Source organism: Cyprinodon tularosa, unplaced genomic scaffold (assembly GCF_016077235.1).
Source record: "Cyprinodon tularosa strain WSP-4 unplaced genomic scaffold, ASM1607723v1 ctg262, whole genome shotgun sequence".
NCBI lineage: Eukaryota > Metazoa > Chordata > Actinopteri > Cyprinodontiformes > Cyprinodontidae > Cyprinodon > Cyprinodon tularosa.
This window is the reverse complement of record NW_024038966.1, coordinates 214,179-233,412: the sequence shown is the minus strand read 5'-3', so window position 1 is coordinate 233,412 and position 19,234 is coordinate 214,179. Positions and strand designations below refer to the sequence as shown.

The window sequence follows — 19,234 nt, the reverse complement described above, 5'->3', positions numbered from 1 at the left end:
GCTTTTCTAACAACTCAGAAAACATAGGAGCATGGGCAAAAACAGAAACACATGGGAAAAAACAGCAACCAGTATGTAATATGTCAGTTGAAAAAAAAATGTATCTGTAAATTTAATAGAAACAAACTGCAAATAAATATGCAACATTCCATTGGAAATGTTGACCTGTTTATAAACATAAAAAAGTAGGATCTATAAGGGGAGTTATTGATTTATCGACCGCAAAAATCATCTACTAAGCAGAAACAAAAGAAACTACATAAGGTATAGATTATTTTATAGATGAGGAGTAATAGTGACTCCCCAGATTCTGAATAGTGCTGCCCCAAAAGTGAAGAAAGATATAAAGGAGTAAAGTGTTATATTCCTCAATCATTTCCTGACAGGAAAAACTATCCTGTCCACTGCAGTCGGACAACTTCTCTGATTGGTGCAAACAAACCTCCCCATGGAGCATAGAGCTGCAAACGAGTAAATCTTATTTAGCTGCTTGCGTGTCTGATTGCACACCGGTCACAAACCATGAGAAATTTTGTCATTGTTTTTTTGACTTATACAAAGCATACAAAGACTGGTATATATAATTTTGTCACAGACATATTTTTTTTTTTTTGTTGCTGTTGAATTATTTCTTTGCTTGATTAGAGGAGATTTTGAGGCTCCATCCATCCATCCATCCATCCATCCATCCATCCATCCATCCATCCATCCATCCATCCATCCATCCATCCATCCATCCATCCATCCATCCATCCATCCATCCATCCATCCATCCATCCATCCATCATCTACATAAAAAATCTGATTGAGGTTTTGTTTTGTGGGGTTTGAAATTTAGGAGCAAACAAGGCAGCTAATTGTGTTTTTATTCTAAATAAAGCTTATTTACGCTCTACTTTATTTACATTTTACTTCAGTTGGCTGACATATATGTAATATTGTCCTTAAGAGTGAGATATTACAACACAGCTCTCTGTTAAATGGCATTCAAAGTTGGTCCCTCCTCCCAAGCCACCACTGCGTCTAAATTCTCCTTCTCCAAATCCCTTTTAGACCTGAATCAGGGTCTCTGGTGACGTCACAGATTGATGGCATAAATTAATATGGCGAAAAGTTGCTTTTTTTTTGTACTTCATCAGAGATCTTGACTACACAATGTGAAACTTAATGTCATAGCAAAGATTATTAAATGCATGTTGCATATTGTGTCATTGAATAGTCATAAAAGATTGTTAGAATCAGACAGGCCATAAGCTCAACAAACAAATAAAGAAGTCTGGCATTGTTTTGAAAAAGTTCTACAGACATTTTAACATGAGTTTACAAAGGAAAACTTCTTCATAAAATGCAAAGCATAATCCTGAGCATCTTGAACATTACAGTAGACTGTCATACAAAGACTTAGTCTTTAGTCAGAGGTTTCACCAGTTTTACTTTACAGGAGATCCTTTTTGAAGAAAACCTCTATGACATGAGGTAAAACATTTAATTTCCCTCAGGAATTTATAACTTATTTTTGATCTGAATATAATTTATATGTAACACAGAAATTAGACAAACTACCAACTGAATGTTTTTATTACGATACATCATCAGTACTTTTAAGTTAAGCCTTAATACAAAAGGTAGCATAGTGTATTTATTTTTGATGATATCCTAAAAAATACAAATGAGAAAATAAATATTGAGCCAGTGTAGAATATTTTCGCATAGAGAGAAGTGTTGATCTTCCTTGCAGTTCCTTTAAATCAAGACTAAAAACACATTTGTTTAGGATTGCCTTTCACTGTTCTAGTTAAACAGTTCAACTGAAACATCATTAGTTCAACTTTTTTATTTTCTTTAGTCCAACTGTTTTTAATATTCTTTTTTTTTTCTGCATTTTTTTATTTTATTCTTTCTATTTATATATTTTTTTTCCTATTTGCTTTGATTCTGTTTTATTTTCCTATATTTTAATCATGTAAAGCACTTTGCATTGTCTTCGTACTGAATTGTGCTATACAAATAAATTTGCCTTGCCCTTGCCTTGCCTTGCAAACATTCTAACCTGTGAATTTCAGCTAGATAAACAGTATAGCACTAAAATCTTAATGTACAGCCTGACGTGCATTCAGACCAACACAATGCGCAGTAAATCTGTCATAACTGTCGAGGAATGGAAAGGGGTAAAGACTTGAATGTTTTTTTGTTTGTTTTATTAAGCGTAGTGACATACAGGAATAAGAAACTACTGTAGAGGGCAGAATGATAGGGGCTGGAAAGTACTGGTGAACTCTAAGAAAACAGATCACTAAAAAGATGAATGAATTAAACAGATTGGTGATGATGGATAACTTTAACTTCACATGATGTAAGCAGAATGACGGAGAAATGACAAATTTTAAAAACTAAACTTGGGTGCACCTTCCTGTTTTAAGAAATATTTCAGAGTTCTGTGATGTGATGGCTTAAGTTAAGGATGGGTGTGTTTGTTTGGATAAATGAGTGTGTGTCTGCTGATGAAGGATAGATTTCTAGCAAGAAACCAGAAACCTGCCAAGTGTTCTGAAGCCAACCTGGGAGAAACAGCATCTGTCTCAGCAAAATAGACAGAGGCAATCAATAACTATACAGTGTTGATGCATACGTGCACATTTTATCAGTGTTTCTTCTGTACAGACCCCACCAATTGAGCTTACTGTACAGCGCATCCACAGAAGGTAAATATTTACATCAGTATGTAGAATCTTATGTATGACTTGTGAAATAAGTATGTTAAGCTGTAATCATGTTAACTGATGAATGTCTCGCTCAAGTAATGCAGTATTGGGCCGGGTGTTAAAACTACATAAACTGATGCTTTGATTTGGTAAGATGGTTTTGACAGTTTGATATATTTGATTAAAATACAATTTTTTTTTGTTTTTTTTACCCTGGCAAAGTTTCTGTCCAGTCTACATGTAGGTTTGAAGAAGAAATGTAGCCATGGCGAATCGACTGCAAGACATTTTTAAAGGTATGAGCTATGTCCATATTTCTAGCTCAAAGTTAGTCCATCACTTTAAAGAGAGTGCAAAGAAATATTCAAGATTTGATGTTACAGATATGTACAGTATGTTTCAATCTATAACTGTGAGATGGTAATCATTACAGAAAGAGCAAGTCACTGATAACTAAAATGAGCTTCATCCCCTGGGTTTAGCTTTAAGAAGAGCCACAGTTTCCTCTCATCAATAAAAGTAGCTGATGAAGTCAGATAAATGATAAGGATTATTCCTGGGCAGCTCCCTTTGGAGGTGTTTGAAGCAAATGCAAATTTGATCAGATCTAGACAAGTCAATTATAATATCTTTGGCAGATTTACTTTGTTTGTTGACCATATAACTCTAAAAACGTTGCTTGGGTGCGAATGTTAAAAAAAAAGACCATATGCAAAAGTTTGGTGACAGAAGTAGCTGAAAGAATTTCCCAGATTATGTTTTGGTTAGCCCTACAATAAAGTAAACCAAGGTGAATGAAATGTAGTTTCTCTATTTAGAGGTAAAGGAATAAGTATGCTAAAAATTTTTCCTTGCAAGGGTTTACAACAAAACGCTCTATATGTTCAGGACTTTAAAATACACATCTGTTTAAATCCGTTCCATGAGCACCCAATTTAGCTTAATATTATACTATTATTACTATACTATTAAGACTGAGGAAAAATACCTAAAAATAAAGGGATTAAAACAGCATTACTTGCTCTCCTTGCCTTGCTTCCAAACCGCAGTACACAGTGAATGTCATCCCTTTGTTTTAGCTTCACCCCCCCAGCCCCCGCCGCTCAGGACATCATTAAATCCATAAATACATCCAAGAAAGGAGACTGTAATCTTACTGAGCAGCAGCATGATAACAAAATCCATTTTTATTTGCTGCCCATTCTTAACAAGAAATATCCATTTATAAGACACAAAATATAACTGCTGCAGTGATAATCGGTTACTCTGCAGGAGATGCATGAGCAATTTTATGCAAATATCGTTTTTTGTTTTGTGACCCGTGGTAAACACAAAGTTTAAATCCCTTAATGGATTTTCATGACTTACATGTGTTGGCTGTGCAGAGCAACAGTGATGCTTTGCTTTGAAAGTCGAGTTTTATTCATTATTGCAAACAGAGGGTGCAAACATTACTCTACAAGTAGGTAGGGGGAGTAGGGAGATCCCACACACAAACACACAGATCCATGATGGATTAAAGTCTGGCCACAGCTATCAGGGGGATGAATTATACATACTGTACATGCACCCAATTTATCCTTCTATGTAACCTTTGAAGTCTAATAAAAATGGGAAGAAACACTCTGATCTCCTAGAGAGAATAATCTTATTGGTCAGATTTATAACATTCAAAAGGACTGTCTATTTCTCGATGCGTGTCAGAGGAAATTAGGAACCCTGAATGAGAAATTATATCATACAGCCTTTCTTTTCATCTCCTCTTCAATCGATAGCATGCCATGAAATATGTTCAAGCAGCCTTTGCCGGCTTGCATTTTCTGCAAATTGGGAAGACTTTTTCTTTTTTTTCATGGAGTTTCAAACCTCAGGTGCACTTATTTCAATACCTGTAAGATAATAAATTTCAGGTCCATTCAAAGCTACTGTGACAGGTGGGAATTAGATCCTCATTAGACTCTCTATCCTTACAATACACATTTCCACCATTCACTTTAGTCAGTTCAGGCCCCTCTCTGCTTCGATGTTTGATGGACAACCAGAGTAGCCAGGCAGTAGAGTGTAGAAAAAGACTTTGATGTTTTTGCCCAGGCTGTTGGGATATTCAAGTTGACTTTGATAAACCATATTAGTGTGTCATCATCTCTCCTTCAGCTCTCCCACTCTCTTTCTTTCAAACACTGTCAGGCTATGAGCCCAAAGGGAATAGGTCTGAGGACAAGAATACAAGGTTGTACCAACACTGCCTTGAAACTAAGACAGTCGGAGAACCAGAAGAAAATGAAGTGGATGCTTTTGCTAACAAAAAAATTGTTATAGGTGATTTCAAAATATTTCCTTTAGAACCCAAAGTTGCAACTAGATATGTACATTTTGTCCAGTACACTGCATAATCAGACAAATATTTTTTTCTAAGATCTAAATAGATCAGGCTAAACTTAAGGCTTCGGTCAGATTTGATTACAAAAATCACTTTTCCTTCCTAGATGTGAGGGTATTAATCTTCTTCTTCTTTAGGTTTGATAAACATCTAGAATATTGCAGATTTCTGAGAAATGAGTTTTGAGTTCAACAAAAAATGTTGAATTCAAGCATTTTGAGTTCAACATTTTGCAATTGCAAATGTTTCCTGATGTTTTTAATGGTCTCTCAGTCTGGGTCAGTAGGCTACGCAGTCATGGTAAACACTGGTGAGTTGACAAATATCCAGAAGACAGTAGCTGGCATCCTCCAAAGGAAGGTTAAGCTACAAAAGAGCATCAATAAAGAGTCTACTTACAAAATGCTGTATCCACATAAATACATAGAAAGTTAAATAAATTAAATAATTTAGTAGGAAAAGATGCAAAAGCAACATCGAGAACTACAACTTTGAGATCATGTTCGGACAACTATATACAAGACTTATCGTTAGTTTCATGAGGAGCTGGTAGAGGCAGGAGTCAGTGCATCAAGAGCCACAACGCATAGACAAATAAAAAAAAAAAAAAAACTTACCGGTGGTGAGTCTGACATAGTGGAAAAATTGCAAATCTTCCTTTGAAAAGTAAGCCTGTATGAGCGATGCAAATGGCAACTTTTAAACAGAGCATGTACAAGGAGAAATGTGCTTGTGCATGCTCCCGCATGTGTTTAAAGGGGTCATAGAATACAAAACAGAGTTTACATTGTCATAGATGAACGATAACGATAGTTCAGTGGGTGAAATGGACGTACAGAAAAGTTAAAGCCCCATCGACACTTTCTTTCTCTGCAAATCTCATAATTTTAAACTTCCACCATAAAACGGACGAATTCAAACAAAGCACCGAATTGATGTCAATTCATAGATGCTGCCTTATTTGGTTTTGGTCTGTACTTTTTTCACGCCCCGAAACTGACATACAGACCAGCCCACTGGTTCACTGTCATAAATGCAGTGTTCTAGGCTGCACGGAGAAGGGGGAAAATTTTCACAGTCTTCCAAAGGATTCGAAGACTACAGGCATGGATTATTTTTGTCTATCAGAAGATCCCTGCTCAGCTGTTCATCTGCTTTTAGTATTTTACAGAAGACGGCTTTAAAAATCTTGGACAGTTCAAAGCAGGATTTGCTAAACTTTGTTTACTGAAATGAGGGGCCGTTACGTGTTTCAGTGAGTGAGTGTTTGTTGCTATGATGCGTCTTTGCTCAGAAACTTTGCTTGCTGTAAACCAACCAATCAGTGCACAGCTTATCTAAATATTCATGAGCATACCATAAAAGGAAGAAAACCTGTCGTTTATTCTGGGGCACTTAACAAGGCTTGCATTAGGGCTCATAGAACAGCAAATATGCCATTTTCTACCCAACCGATGTTACACAGGCTATTCAGAGACCTTAAGAACCAGCACCAAATACCATATATAATAATTCTATGACCCCTTTAACAGGCGTTCCCTCCCTGTAGCAGGTGCAGGGTTCTGCATGTGCCTTTTTCTTTAAAGTCTTTTCGAAAATTCACAAAAATCCTCCACTTTACCTTTAACTGACTCATATTATGGCCTTATAATGCCTGTATCACTGAACCACAGCTCCCATCTCCATGTTATATAAATAATATAACATTTATACTATTTGTACTTTGTCACTAATGTGCAACACAGAGTGGCATAACAGACCAGACCAATGTAGGACAGAGACAAAGCAACAAAAAATCAAAGGCCCCTGGACTTTTATGAACCTTTTACCAAACAAATGTTTTATACATGTTCTCGTTTTTTTTTAACTTAAACTCTAAAGTTGTATTTCCTTTCCCATTTCTTAACTTAAGCAAAGAGGTAGCAATAATTGATCTGTTTCTTACATCTGACCGTACCAGACTGTTGTCTCTAGCTTACAAAATACCTATTACATTTATATACAAAACAAAAAATCCATCTATACCAATGATGCACTAGGGACATCTAACATAATTTCAAAGAGCAAATAGGAAATACAAGTGGCTGCCAAAAACAATTACCCTGCCGTTTAAAAGACAACGTCACTTCAGAATACTGCCATCCTTTTATGGCCATGCATTTTTACATTACTACCAAGCTGGTAGCAAAAGCAATGTTTTACCAGCTTAATTCTGCACAACTGCTTACTTTTATTACAACACACAAAGAGTGGAGTATCTTTAGTCCAGTAAGCTTCAGATTTCATCAGATCCCTTTACAAACATTTCAAGCCTGTTGGCCTAAAAAGCAAGGATTTCCAGCAAGCCCAGTAGCATTTTTGATGAGAGCATTAAACTGTCATGATCTATTCTCATGAAAGAGGACTAAAGTGCAGGTGTAGACCAAAAAATTAGATTAAGACGGAAATATTCATCAAATAACTATACAAATGTCAACAGAAACACAGCAGAAAAAGAGAAAGAGAAGCCTAGAAAAAAAGGAAGTCTGAATATAGGATCCAAAAAAAAAAAAACAAGGAGAGGAGAATGATATAGGATACTCATGAAATAATCAGAAGAAAATAGCCCCTTTCCCATTGACAATTACAGCTCTATTTCGATCAAACTCTGCTCTCTAAGTGTATAGTGGAACTCAGCAGAATCAGTGTAGTATTCATTATAAATTGATACGCGTGTCTTACTTCTTCCATTCAAGTTAATGTTTGTTAAAAAGAAACAAACAAAAAATAATTTGATATTACAAATCAGAAATGCAACCACTTTTCAAAATAAGCTACTCCATATTTCCTTTAAGAAGACAGGTATTAAAAAAGTGTGTCAAAAGATCTACTGCTGTGGAATAAAACGTGAAAAAAATCCACAGCCAGAGTCAAATTAAAATCTATGCCAAACCAAAGTCTCTTTTTTCTAGCCTTGCAATTTAAGCATTTTCATTGAGCCCTCGGTAACCACAATTTCAGTTTTCACAAAGCCTTCCACTTCAGAGAATGATAAAATCAATGCCTCAAAATACACTGCTGAACAGTCAATCTTTTCTGTGAGTAAGAAACACATGGTCTTTCCAGGGAGTTAAATCTAAACCGACCCTGCCATCCCCAGTTTTTTCCTTTATTTCTATGTCTAATATTATTTTAGGTCTTTTTTAACCTTGATTTATTTTGTAATGATTTGAATACATCTAAGTTACTGTGACATGCATTAATTAATGTGTTAATAGAAATGTATGTCTGTAGCGGAAAAAAAAAAGAATTACATTTGACTGCTTAAATGTTTTATAACAGTACTGAGAATTTCACTTTCTATTTGTAGACGTTTTTAAGATGACTAGGGAACAAAAGACATGGACCTGACTTCTTTAGCACTTCAAAAACTTTCATGCCTTCCGGCCAACAAAATTCAAAACCACATACTAGCTTAACTTTTTTAATTTAAAAGAAAGAAAATGATGTCCTTGTAGCATAAGGTTATCTAAGAGTAGACAGTTATTTCCGTCTCATTAGAGTTCTACATCTTACCAGAACAAGCATAAAATGATAATGATGAAATATTCAAAATTGTACAATACACAGAGCATTTCTATACATTTTGTCAAAGTGAAGCTGCATTTCTCAAGTCCTTTTTAAATTAGAAATAGGCGCTACACAGCAAGTTTAAATGATCCTTTCCCTCCTCTCTGCAGAAAAAAAGACAGTTTCACTGCAAACAAACAAACAGAATCAAGATCATGCTACAAAATAAACTGGAAATACAAAATGAAAAGGATTTTTTGATCTGAGGGCTGAGATGTAACTGCTGCATGTAGGTCCAGAGTGTGTGGCTGTGTTTTTGCTGTGGGATTAGGAGCAGCATACAGATTTAAGTAGTCTCCCTCCAACTAAAATCTAGCCTAACTTCTCTCATTTGGTAAGACATATTTGCAATGCAGACAGGAAACACATATTTAATGCAATGGCTATCTTTTGAAAGGAAACTTCATGACTTTGGGTGATCACACAGACAGTAATATCACAGGGATCATAGCAAAGTGCTGAATCTGTTGATTTTCCTGATAGAATGGTTTGGCTCAGGAGTGCAAGAACATATGCATTTAGTTTAATTCAGTATGTGTCTTTCACTATTTCATTAAAATATTAGAATGCTTTTTTACATAAATCAAAGCTGTTGATTTAATTGTCATGAAAATGTATGCGTTGTGAATCAGCACTATGTAAAAGACAAAAAACTGAATTGAGTGTAATTTATTTATTAATGTGGCCACTTCACTGGAAATGGCAGTCAGTCATCAGATAACAGGAAACCACAGGCCAGGTGTCACAAACCTTTTCAGGCTTAGTGCTACTTCATGGTTGGTGAATCAAGGTACTGAATCAAAGGAATAGTGATCTATGAACTTAGGGAGTCAGCATTCACCTAAACTTCATACATATTAAACATGTTTTTACTGCTTCTTTCAGTTTCTTTAAGATATTATGATTTTGAGATATCTATATGTGCTTAAATTTTCTTTCTGTTTATGAGATGAAATGCTCTAAACGGGAATAAAAACAGTACAGCAGCAAAATATAATAACTTTTGTAATCCAGCCCACTGGTGAATTGTTCTGTTTTCAGAAGATTTTGGGGGTCCCTTGGTGCCCGTGGGCACAAAGTTGATGAACCCAGCTATAGGCTTTACAGCAAAAGAAAATATGCTTTACCTTTAAGAAAAAACTGATTACGGTTATGAACGACAGCTATGGACCACACAGAATTTTGGAATGTTTTACAGATTTTGGAAATCCCACAGCTAAGGGAAGGGTTTACTTAATATTAGAGGTAGTGCAAAGACATACTGGAAAAGTAATTGTGCTAATAATTGTAAACTTTGTCCTAATATTAATGAAATATTGTTCATTTCAAGGGCTGGTGAAGCATGCTGTTCCTTCTCTTATATAAACACGAAAACACACCTACACAGCCGAACATGAATACAACCAATTATGCCAAAGGTTCGCCTTGCTTTGGTCGACTTACATTTCAGTTCCCTGTCATATAACTATTTTCAAGTATGGAAAGTTGTTTTACCTTTAATCAGTACGTTTAAAGATCTGGAATTCTCATTATAGATATATATAATGCCATTCGGACTAGTCAAAACTGCAGTTAAAACTTTTTAGGTAATTTATTATTGATTAGGCAAAACCTTATTAAAGATATGTAGAATAAGAGTTTTGACTAGACAAAATTATGTTGCAGGTATCAGTAATGAAAAGCCATGCTAGTGATTATGCAGAAGTATTCAGACTTTTTTTCCAACATCCTCATCGCTAGCACTATTCAGACAACATTTATTTACCACTGACACACTTTAGATTTGGATTAAAGCAGCACTAAATACAATTTTTAATTGAACTAATTCTCTTGTAAGTTCCTGTGATGGCAATCTAAGTGTTTATGAAACAATTAAGGGGTATGTCATTTGGCTCTAATGTCTCTGGCCAGAAAACGGCAGTTGGAGCCTTTTATGCCACCGACCCATTGGATGTCTCACAGCCGTGTTCTACAGTAGTTGTTGCTATCAGAAAAACAGCTTCAAAGCATCCCAATGTTGGACTTTTGGCATCATTAAAGCAGCTTTTGTGCTACCCAAGGGTGATCATACAACACATTACGATTTTGGTTTATGATCTAACAGACCCAGCATAAAAAGGACAAAGAAAACTTTCCTCAAAAAGGAAAGATTGAGAAAATGTGAATTGCAAGACAATTACTCCACTGGGAGATCTCAAATAAAAGCAAGGATGCCACAAGGATACACAATTGGCAATGCTGTCACTGGACTTGTAAGCACCATATATGCTAATCTCTGTTAGTGTTACTATTGTTACACTCAAGTGATTGATTTTCAGCCTTAAAACATGGAGGAGTATGAATAACATTATAACGCAGAAAAAACTGCTTACTCAAGAGGTAGACTTACACTTCACTGACTTGTACAAAAGTAGTAAGTTGCAGCAAGGAGGCTACTGTAATCTAGTTTACATTATATATATAGATAGAAAGACACATAGAGAGACAAAGATATATTAGTGATGTTTTGTATTTTAAAGCTATTTATGCACAACATATAAATCTTGTGGCATTTTAGTCTGCTCAATGTTTATTTAAAGTGAGGGAGAAAATATTTTAGTTTAAATATTTTTATGTATTTTGATAAGTGATTTGTATGCACGTTACACACAGGGGCTTATTAGAAGCCACTAGGTAAAAGCCATTTGGCATCATTTTATAGAGGGTGGCAAAAAAAAAAAAAAAGGAAAAAAAAGCCAGTGTCAGCTCAATAAATATGCAGATAGAAGCACAGCCTTTAGGGGACATAGAGCAGTCCCAGTCTTTTATCAGTCTTCCTCACAGCTTAGCCATAACCCACTCGCTGCAGCCCACATCCTTCTGGGTACCACTGAATCTCTTCTTTTTCTCTGCCTCTCTTTTGCGTGTCCTGTCCTGTTTAGCCCGTTACTTTTATCCCTCATTTGTTTAGAATCTGCAGTGCCAGAATGTTCTTCTTGCTCTTTCTCTACCTCAGTTGCCCCTAGCTGTACATTTTCCCATGTGGGGGAATAATGAGAGCCAGTAACGGTGGGTGGTCATGTGCGTTGCATTATATAGGAGCGCTGTGATTAATCGAGCTTGCCAAATGGAAAATTAAATGCCAGCGAGGCCATGTCGTTCGGTAGGCTACTGGTATTTGTTTGAGAGGGGGGAGCTGAGATGAACTCAGATGATCACCTACCTGACTCTTTCAGGCCTTTGCAATTACATATCTACTTTTCACTGAAATGGTGCAGCAAAAATCATGCTCTGGGGTTGCCTTTCGTACCACATAAATCAGACTGCCACAGATTTATTTGTATCACATCTGTCCACCACTCCTACAAAGTGGATTTAACATTGATTAATATATTACTAGAAATGTGGATGATACTAAACTATGCAGAACGTTCATTCAAACCAGTGTGCTGGATGCTTGAACAACCCAGTCTCATGGGAAAATGTACCCCCACTACGTTGGTCCACACTGCAAAACGTAGTGGAGGTACATTAATGGCCATTTTTTTGTGGTACTGTTACGTTTCTTCTACCTATACACTTTCTATTGTTTTACGTCCTAGTCACGTGACTTTCAAGATTCCAGCTGGGAGAAGAAAAAAATATATATATATGGCCGACATTCGCTCATTTTTTGTGGAAAGATTAATAACTTGAGTTTGTTTTTGCATTAAAATGAGTTTTGATTACATTTCTAGTGAGAAATGTATAGTTTGTTGCCAGAATATTTACTCAGGGAATGTACATATTCACTTGCTTGTTCGTTTCTTGCAAAGATTTTTCAAGATAATGTGAAACTGTAACATTTTGGTATAAACATGGCTGAGATTTCTCTAACTTTTAGTGGGAAAATCAATAATTTCAATCAGTTTCTGCATTTAAATGGGTTTGATCACATTTATAGCGAGAAGTGTAGGGTTTATTTACATAATATTTACTTAGTGAACATACATAATCACCCGCTTGCTAGTTTTTGCTACGTTTTTCGGATCTCGTCAGGATTATGTGAAATTGCAACGTTTAGGCTGCTACCCATCGCCTAGCATTTAGCTGCCGCCCCATTCAACATTGAATTCTTTGTGATTTAACTCCATCTGACGGATCAAACCCTCGCCACTGCGTGCGTTGCGTCTGAGGTTGATTTTCAGATCAATGCATTACGTCGTGGCATACGGGAGAAACTAATTAAACTAGTTTAAAAAAAGGATCATGGGTTAAGATCGGATGTGTTTTATTTGGAAATCTACCGGATCCTTTGTGCATTTAACTTCCTGTTTGGTGCGATCTCATTGATGGGTTTTGACCAGATTTTGACCAAAGAGGAACTAAAAAAAACAAAAAACAATTTGAATACACAACCAGCATATCTGGAATCAGTGACAGAGAGCGACTGGGACCAGAAGTTTATTAATTTCTCCCCACTGATTTCCATTCAAAATGTTTTCGATCCCACCGGGCTCTAGGGAAGGGGCGGGCATACCGCCACCTACTGTTCATGAGTGTGTAGCAACATTGTTTTACATCTATTAAATTCTATTTTTTAATTTTGTATTCTGAAGATAAATAAATAATGCTTTCCTTAATCTATAAATATCTTTTATATTTCCTTTATTTCCCAATAATCCTTTAAGACTCCATTCTTGGCCTGTCCTCTTTTCAATTTCTTCCTTTCAGGTCCAGATGTTTTGCAGTTCATCAATACATCTGCATTTTCTATCTCTCCACATCCTTCACATTTATCATTATTTTTCCTCCCTATTAAGTATAAATTGTCATTTAAATAAGTATGACCTACTCTTAATCTGATCATTATTATTTCTTCCCTTCGGTTTCTCTCATTAATATTTCTATTTAATACTGACTTTTGTACTTTATATAACCTTCTTCCTTTTTATCTTCATTCCACCTTTTTTTTTTGCCATTTTTCAATTTCTTTCCTCTTAATAAATGATTTTCCTTTCCCTAAAGGAATTGTAATTGTTATTGCCTCCTCTAATTGCTAATTTGTCTACTACTACTACATTTTCCCACTTTGACCTTTTAAGGTTAGCATATTGACCAAAAGCTGACACCAAAAATAAAGCAATCGATTATTTACAACAATATGCTACATTTAATGAAGACTAATACAGATTTTACTCTCTTATAAGAATTAGTTTCAGGTTTTATAGGGGAGAGTTTGTATCGGCAGTCATCTGGGAATCTTTTATGTATTTACTGGTAAAGAACAACCTCTCAACCCATTTAATGTAAATGTTGCGTCGAACCAGAAAGTTATTTGAAGAGCATAGATGCATAAATATATGCATAGCTTTAACAAGGGCCTCATGAAGGTCTGTTCTGTTATTCTCTTTTGGAGAATATAGACATTGTGGGCATTCATTTCCCTGATAAGCTGGTGAAGATTCTTAGACATCCAGGTCATAATCATTCCAAAAAAAAAAAAAAACTTTGGACTTTGTTTTTCAAGTTTGAAGACTTCCCATTCAGGACGTTTTTCAATTCAAAATTACAGTAGCCCAACAAATCCTTGTTTTGGCTAAGAAAATATGCAAATTGAACCTGATGCCTGATCCCAATAGCTTGACTCTGAACCGAATTTGATCCCTATTACTTTTTGGCCACATGCACATTATTGTGCTGCCTGGTCAACCCTAAGAAAATGTTCTGGAACTGCCACTGAACTGACACCCAATGCATGGAGGGTAACCCAAAAAGGGCCATTGTTAGAGAAATTGTGTGCCTACAAAGTGCTGTTTTCAAGCTAATTAATGGAAAGTTAGCTGGAATAAAAAGTAGACAAATAACAATTACAATTCCTTTAGGGAAAGGGGAAGGAAAATCATTTATTAAGAGGAAAGAAATTGAAAAATGGCAAAAAAAAAGGTGGAATGAAGATAAAAAGGAAGAAGGTTATATAAAGTACAAAAGTCAGTATTAAATAGAAATATTAATGAGAGAAACCGAAGGGAAGAAATAATAATGATCAGATTAAGAGTAGGTCATACTTATTTAAATGACAATTTATACTTAATAGGGAGGAAAAATAATGATAAATGTGAAGGATGTGGAGAGATAGAAAATGCAGATGTACTGATGAACTGCAAAACATATGAACCTGAAAGGAAGAAATTGAAAAGAGTTGAAAGGATAGGCCAAGAATGGAGTCTTAAAGGATTATTGGGAAATAAAGGAAATATAAAAGATATTTATAGATTAAGGAAAGCATTATTTATTTATCTTCAGAATACAAAATTAAAAAATAGAATTTAATAGATGTAAAACAATGTTGCAACACACTCATGAACAGTAGGTGGCGGTATGCCCGCCCCTTCCCTAGAGCCCGGTGGGATCGAAAACATTTTGAATGGAAATCAGTGGGGAGAAATTAATAAACTTCTGGTCCCAGTCGCTCTCTGTCACTGATTCCAGATATGCTGGTTGTGTATTCAAATTGTTTTTTGTTTTTTTTAGTTCCTCTTTGGTCAAAATCTGGTCAAAACCCATCAATGAGATCGCACCAAACAGGAAGTTAAATGCACAAAGGATCCGGTAGATTTCCAAATAAAACACATCCGATCTTAACCCATGATCCTTTTTTTAAACTAGTTTAATTAGTTTCTCCCGTATGCCACGACGTAATGCATTGATCTGAAAATCAACCTCAGACGCAACGCACGCAGTGGCGAGGGTTTGATCCGTCAGATGGAGTTAAATCACAAAGAATTCAGTGTTGAATGGGGCGGCAGCTAAATGCTAGGCGATGGGTAGCAGCCTAAACGTTGCAATTTCACATAATCCTGACGAGATCCGAAAAACGTAGCAAAAACTAGCAAGCGGGTGATTATGTTTGCTCTCTGTCATTGATTCCAGATATGCTGGTTGTGTATTTAAATTGTTTTTTTTTTTTTTTTTAGTTCCTCTTTGGTCAAAATCTGGTCAAAACCCATCAATGAGATCGCACCAAACAGGAAGTGAAATGCACAAAGGATCCGGTAGATTTCCAAATAAAACACATCCGATCTTAACCCATGATCCTTTTTTTAACTAGTTTAATTAGTTTCTCCCGTATGCCACGACGTAATGCATTGATCTGAAAATCAACCTCAGACGCAACGCACGCAGTGGCGAGGGTTTGATCCGTCAGATGGAGTTAAATCACAAAGGATTCAATGTTGAATCGGGGCGGCAGCTAAATGCTAGGCGATGGGTAGAGAAATCTCAGCCATGTTTATACCAAAATGTTACAGTTTCACATTATCTTGAAAAATCTTTGCAAGAAACGAACAAGCAAGTGAATATGTACATTCCCTGAGTAAATATTCTGGCAACAAACTATACATTTCTCACTAGAAATGTAATCAAAACTAATTTTAATGCAAAAACAAACTCAAGTCATTAATCTTTCCACAAAAAAATGAGTGAATGTCGGCCATATATATTTTTTTCTTCTTCTCCCAGCTGGAATCTTGAAAGTCACGTGACTAGAACGTAAAACAATAGAAAGCGTATAGGTAGAAGAAATGTAACAGTACCACAAAAAAAATGGCCATTAATGTACCTCCTCTACGTTTTGCAGTGTGGACCAACGTAGTGGGGGTACATTTTCCCATGAGACTGGGTTGGCTTGAAAGTAAAAGACAAATTGACAGGAATAATTTTTTAAAAACATTATCTAAGGCATTCATGCTATTGAATTTCCACATCTTTCCTCTTAATGATGAAAAGGAAGTAAATGATGCACTACACCAGTGGTCTCCAACCCTGGTCCTCAAGATCTACTGTACTATCCTACAGATTTTAGATGCATCCCTGCTTCAACACAGCTGAATCAAATGATTGATTACCTTTTCAAGCCATTCATTTGATTCAGCTGTGTTGAAGCAGGGATGCATCTAAAATCTGTAGGACAGTAGATCTTGAGGACCAGGGTTGGAGACCACTGCACTGCACCAAGGCACTCCTGGGTTTTTTTCATCTTAAAAAATTTAAGGTGAAAAATTTGGCAAGGTAACAATGCAGACTGTTATTCTAAGATCATAACCCTGAAGTCACACTGCTCCTTTATAACTGAACTTGTTGAGGAGATGAGATTGCTGCAAATTCTAAGCCTGCATAAGCTTGGCTGACAGTAGCTACACTGTTATTACTGTAAGTATTTAACTGTATTTGAATCTGTAGCTATTTCAAAAGTTCTTTGGAAGGACATGGAGTAAATGGGCACTCAATCTTGAACTAAACTGGATTAGATTAAAATCCTTTCCAGAATTTGCAGTTAGACCATTAAATGCCCCACATTCACAAGGAATATTTAAAGTTACATATTTGAACGGTTTCTCAAGCCAAAAATAACCATCTTTTTAAGCAAATTTAGGATGTGCATACCTTTTAAGATGAAAAAAAACTATACCTGCCAACTCATGGAAACTGTAAAATAAATAAAACAGAGAAATAGAAATTCACACCTAAAAGCCAGATGTACAGCCCTTTATAATAGCAATAAAATTTTCATACATTTTATTGCTATTTGTGCTATTTACCTATATGAAAGGTTCTTCTTTTTAAGCATTAAAAGCATTTATTGCCCCACCTGCACTTAAATAAAAAAAATGTTCTGATGCATTTGGATTGCATGTAAAGGAGTATACTATACTTGCTTGCCTGTCTGGTTAAATCTATGACAGTTTTGTAATTCTAACGTGCTGTGAGGATTACCGACATCCCGTATTTCATAATCTCATCATGCCCATGCTCTTTTATATTGCTAGATGTTGACTTGATTCTCCTGACAGCAAAACAAATGCTTTCCATTATCTATTAAATTAACCTGAAGCAAAATGTAATTTAGTTCGCTTTGGAATCCCAAATTTGCTCTTAGATGATAAGCTGGAAATGTAGGGCCTAACCCAACCAGCATCTAAGGAAATCATGGCGCAAAGACTTGAATGCAAAGATAATTCATAATCTTTCTGAGACAGTTTTAGAGCATTTGCTTTTGGGCTAATTCCTCAGTTCTGTAAAGTAAAAAAGAGATAACTCTCTTTTTTTAAGAGATAACGTTCGTAAATTATTGTTGATGGATTGATCTTCTAATGTACGGAAATATAAATCACTCACCTAAGCTATCCTGGTGAGGGTAAAAGTAAGGCTCCCATCATTAGTCAAAGGATCTGCCACCGTGATAGGCTGATAAATAAATAGCCCATGGATGTAAGGGGGAAAAGGAAGTACATTGGAAATAAATCTTGAACTAATTTCAATACAGCTCAGATAACAAGCACTATATGTATCATCCATATAATTATATTATAGCCAACACCCTTTCAATTTATTGAAGTGGTCTGTTGTGGATTTAGCATGGATCAGAATATGAAAAGAAAGAGACCCAAAGAAGATACAGATTGAGGGGATACAGTCAGAAATACACTCTAAATAAGCTTCTGTAAGTAACAAAGACAAACGTATTACAACAAATACACATCTGGAGAGCTTTACAAAAACCGTTTTCCACTCCAGGTGACTGATTCGTCATGTTTATATTACCCTCTTTATACCTGAATTTAAACACAGTTGTACTAATAAAAAAAATATGTCAGTCAGATGTTGCTTAAAAAAGAGGTTATTTAATTTAAAATTTCACCTATATTTGGTGGTCACTATTTTTTAGTGACACTAGACATCTAAGGAATAGCAGAAAAATTTGAATCTCAGTGTGTTGACTATTTTATTCTGCTTTGCTCAGACATGACATATGACGACAAACAACAAAATGCAAAAGAGAATATTGTCATCACAAGCTAATCCAGGAGGACCATGTCAATTCAATGACTCGATGCAATCAGCTGGATTTCTTTCATAGAAACTTTTTATCAATCTTACTGTACTGTCTCTGTTAAGTACTTTGAAATGACGTGTTCTGAATTGGTGCTATATAAAAAGTAAATAGTAGCTTCATATGGTCTGTTCCTGTTAGGCTGTGACACGATCCTGGAAAAAAATATCAGCTGTGCTGCTGCCATCAACATCTTTGTTTATGGATGTTGGAGCTTGGCCTGTTTTTCAGTTTAGTCCTGTTTCTCTTACAGTGACTGGCTGGATGTGCTCTTCATCCTCTGACATGGGAGCTGGCTCGGAGCTCATCTGCCTGGCTGTGTGTTTCCTGGACGGGGCCGCCTGTGGAGATGGTTTACAGTTGCCTTTTAGTTCTCTGCTTCTTTTTATATGTCTGCTTCTGTCTCCTTGAACCCCAGTCTGCTAGGCCGACTGGGCAGATGACCGCTCACACTGAGCCTGGTTCTGCTAGAGTTTTTTTTCCTGTTAAAAGGGAGTTTTTCCTCTAAACTAACTCTACAAGTGTGGGGAGTAACGTGACGTGACGCTCGGCCAAGGAGGGAGAGAGTCAGGTGTAGAGAGAGAGTGGAGATGCAGAGCAGAAAAAGGAAGGAGGGTGAATTCCGACCGGGCAGTGGACGCCAGAGGGGAAATTCCGACCGTGCTGCGGACGCCGACAGCCAGAGGAGTTTGG

At 36.2% G+C, this 19,234-nt stretch overlaps 1 protein-coding gene across 3 annotated transcripts in view; it reads right to left on the bottom strand.

Moving 5' to 3' along the window:
- neto1l (neuropilin (NRP) and tolloid (TLL)-like 1, like) overlaps positions 1 to 19,234 on the bottom strand; it is a 123,336-nt gene that overhangs the window by 81,388 nt on the left and 22,714 nt on the right. The gene's annotated exons all lie outside the window — the stretch shown is intronic.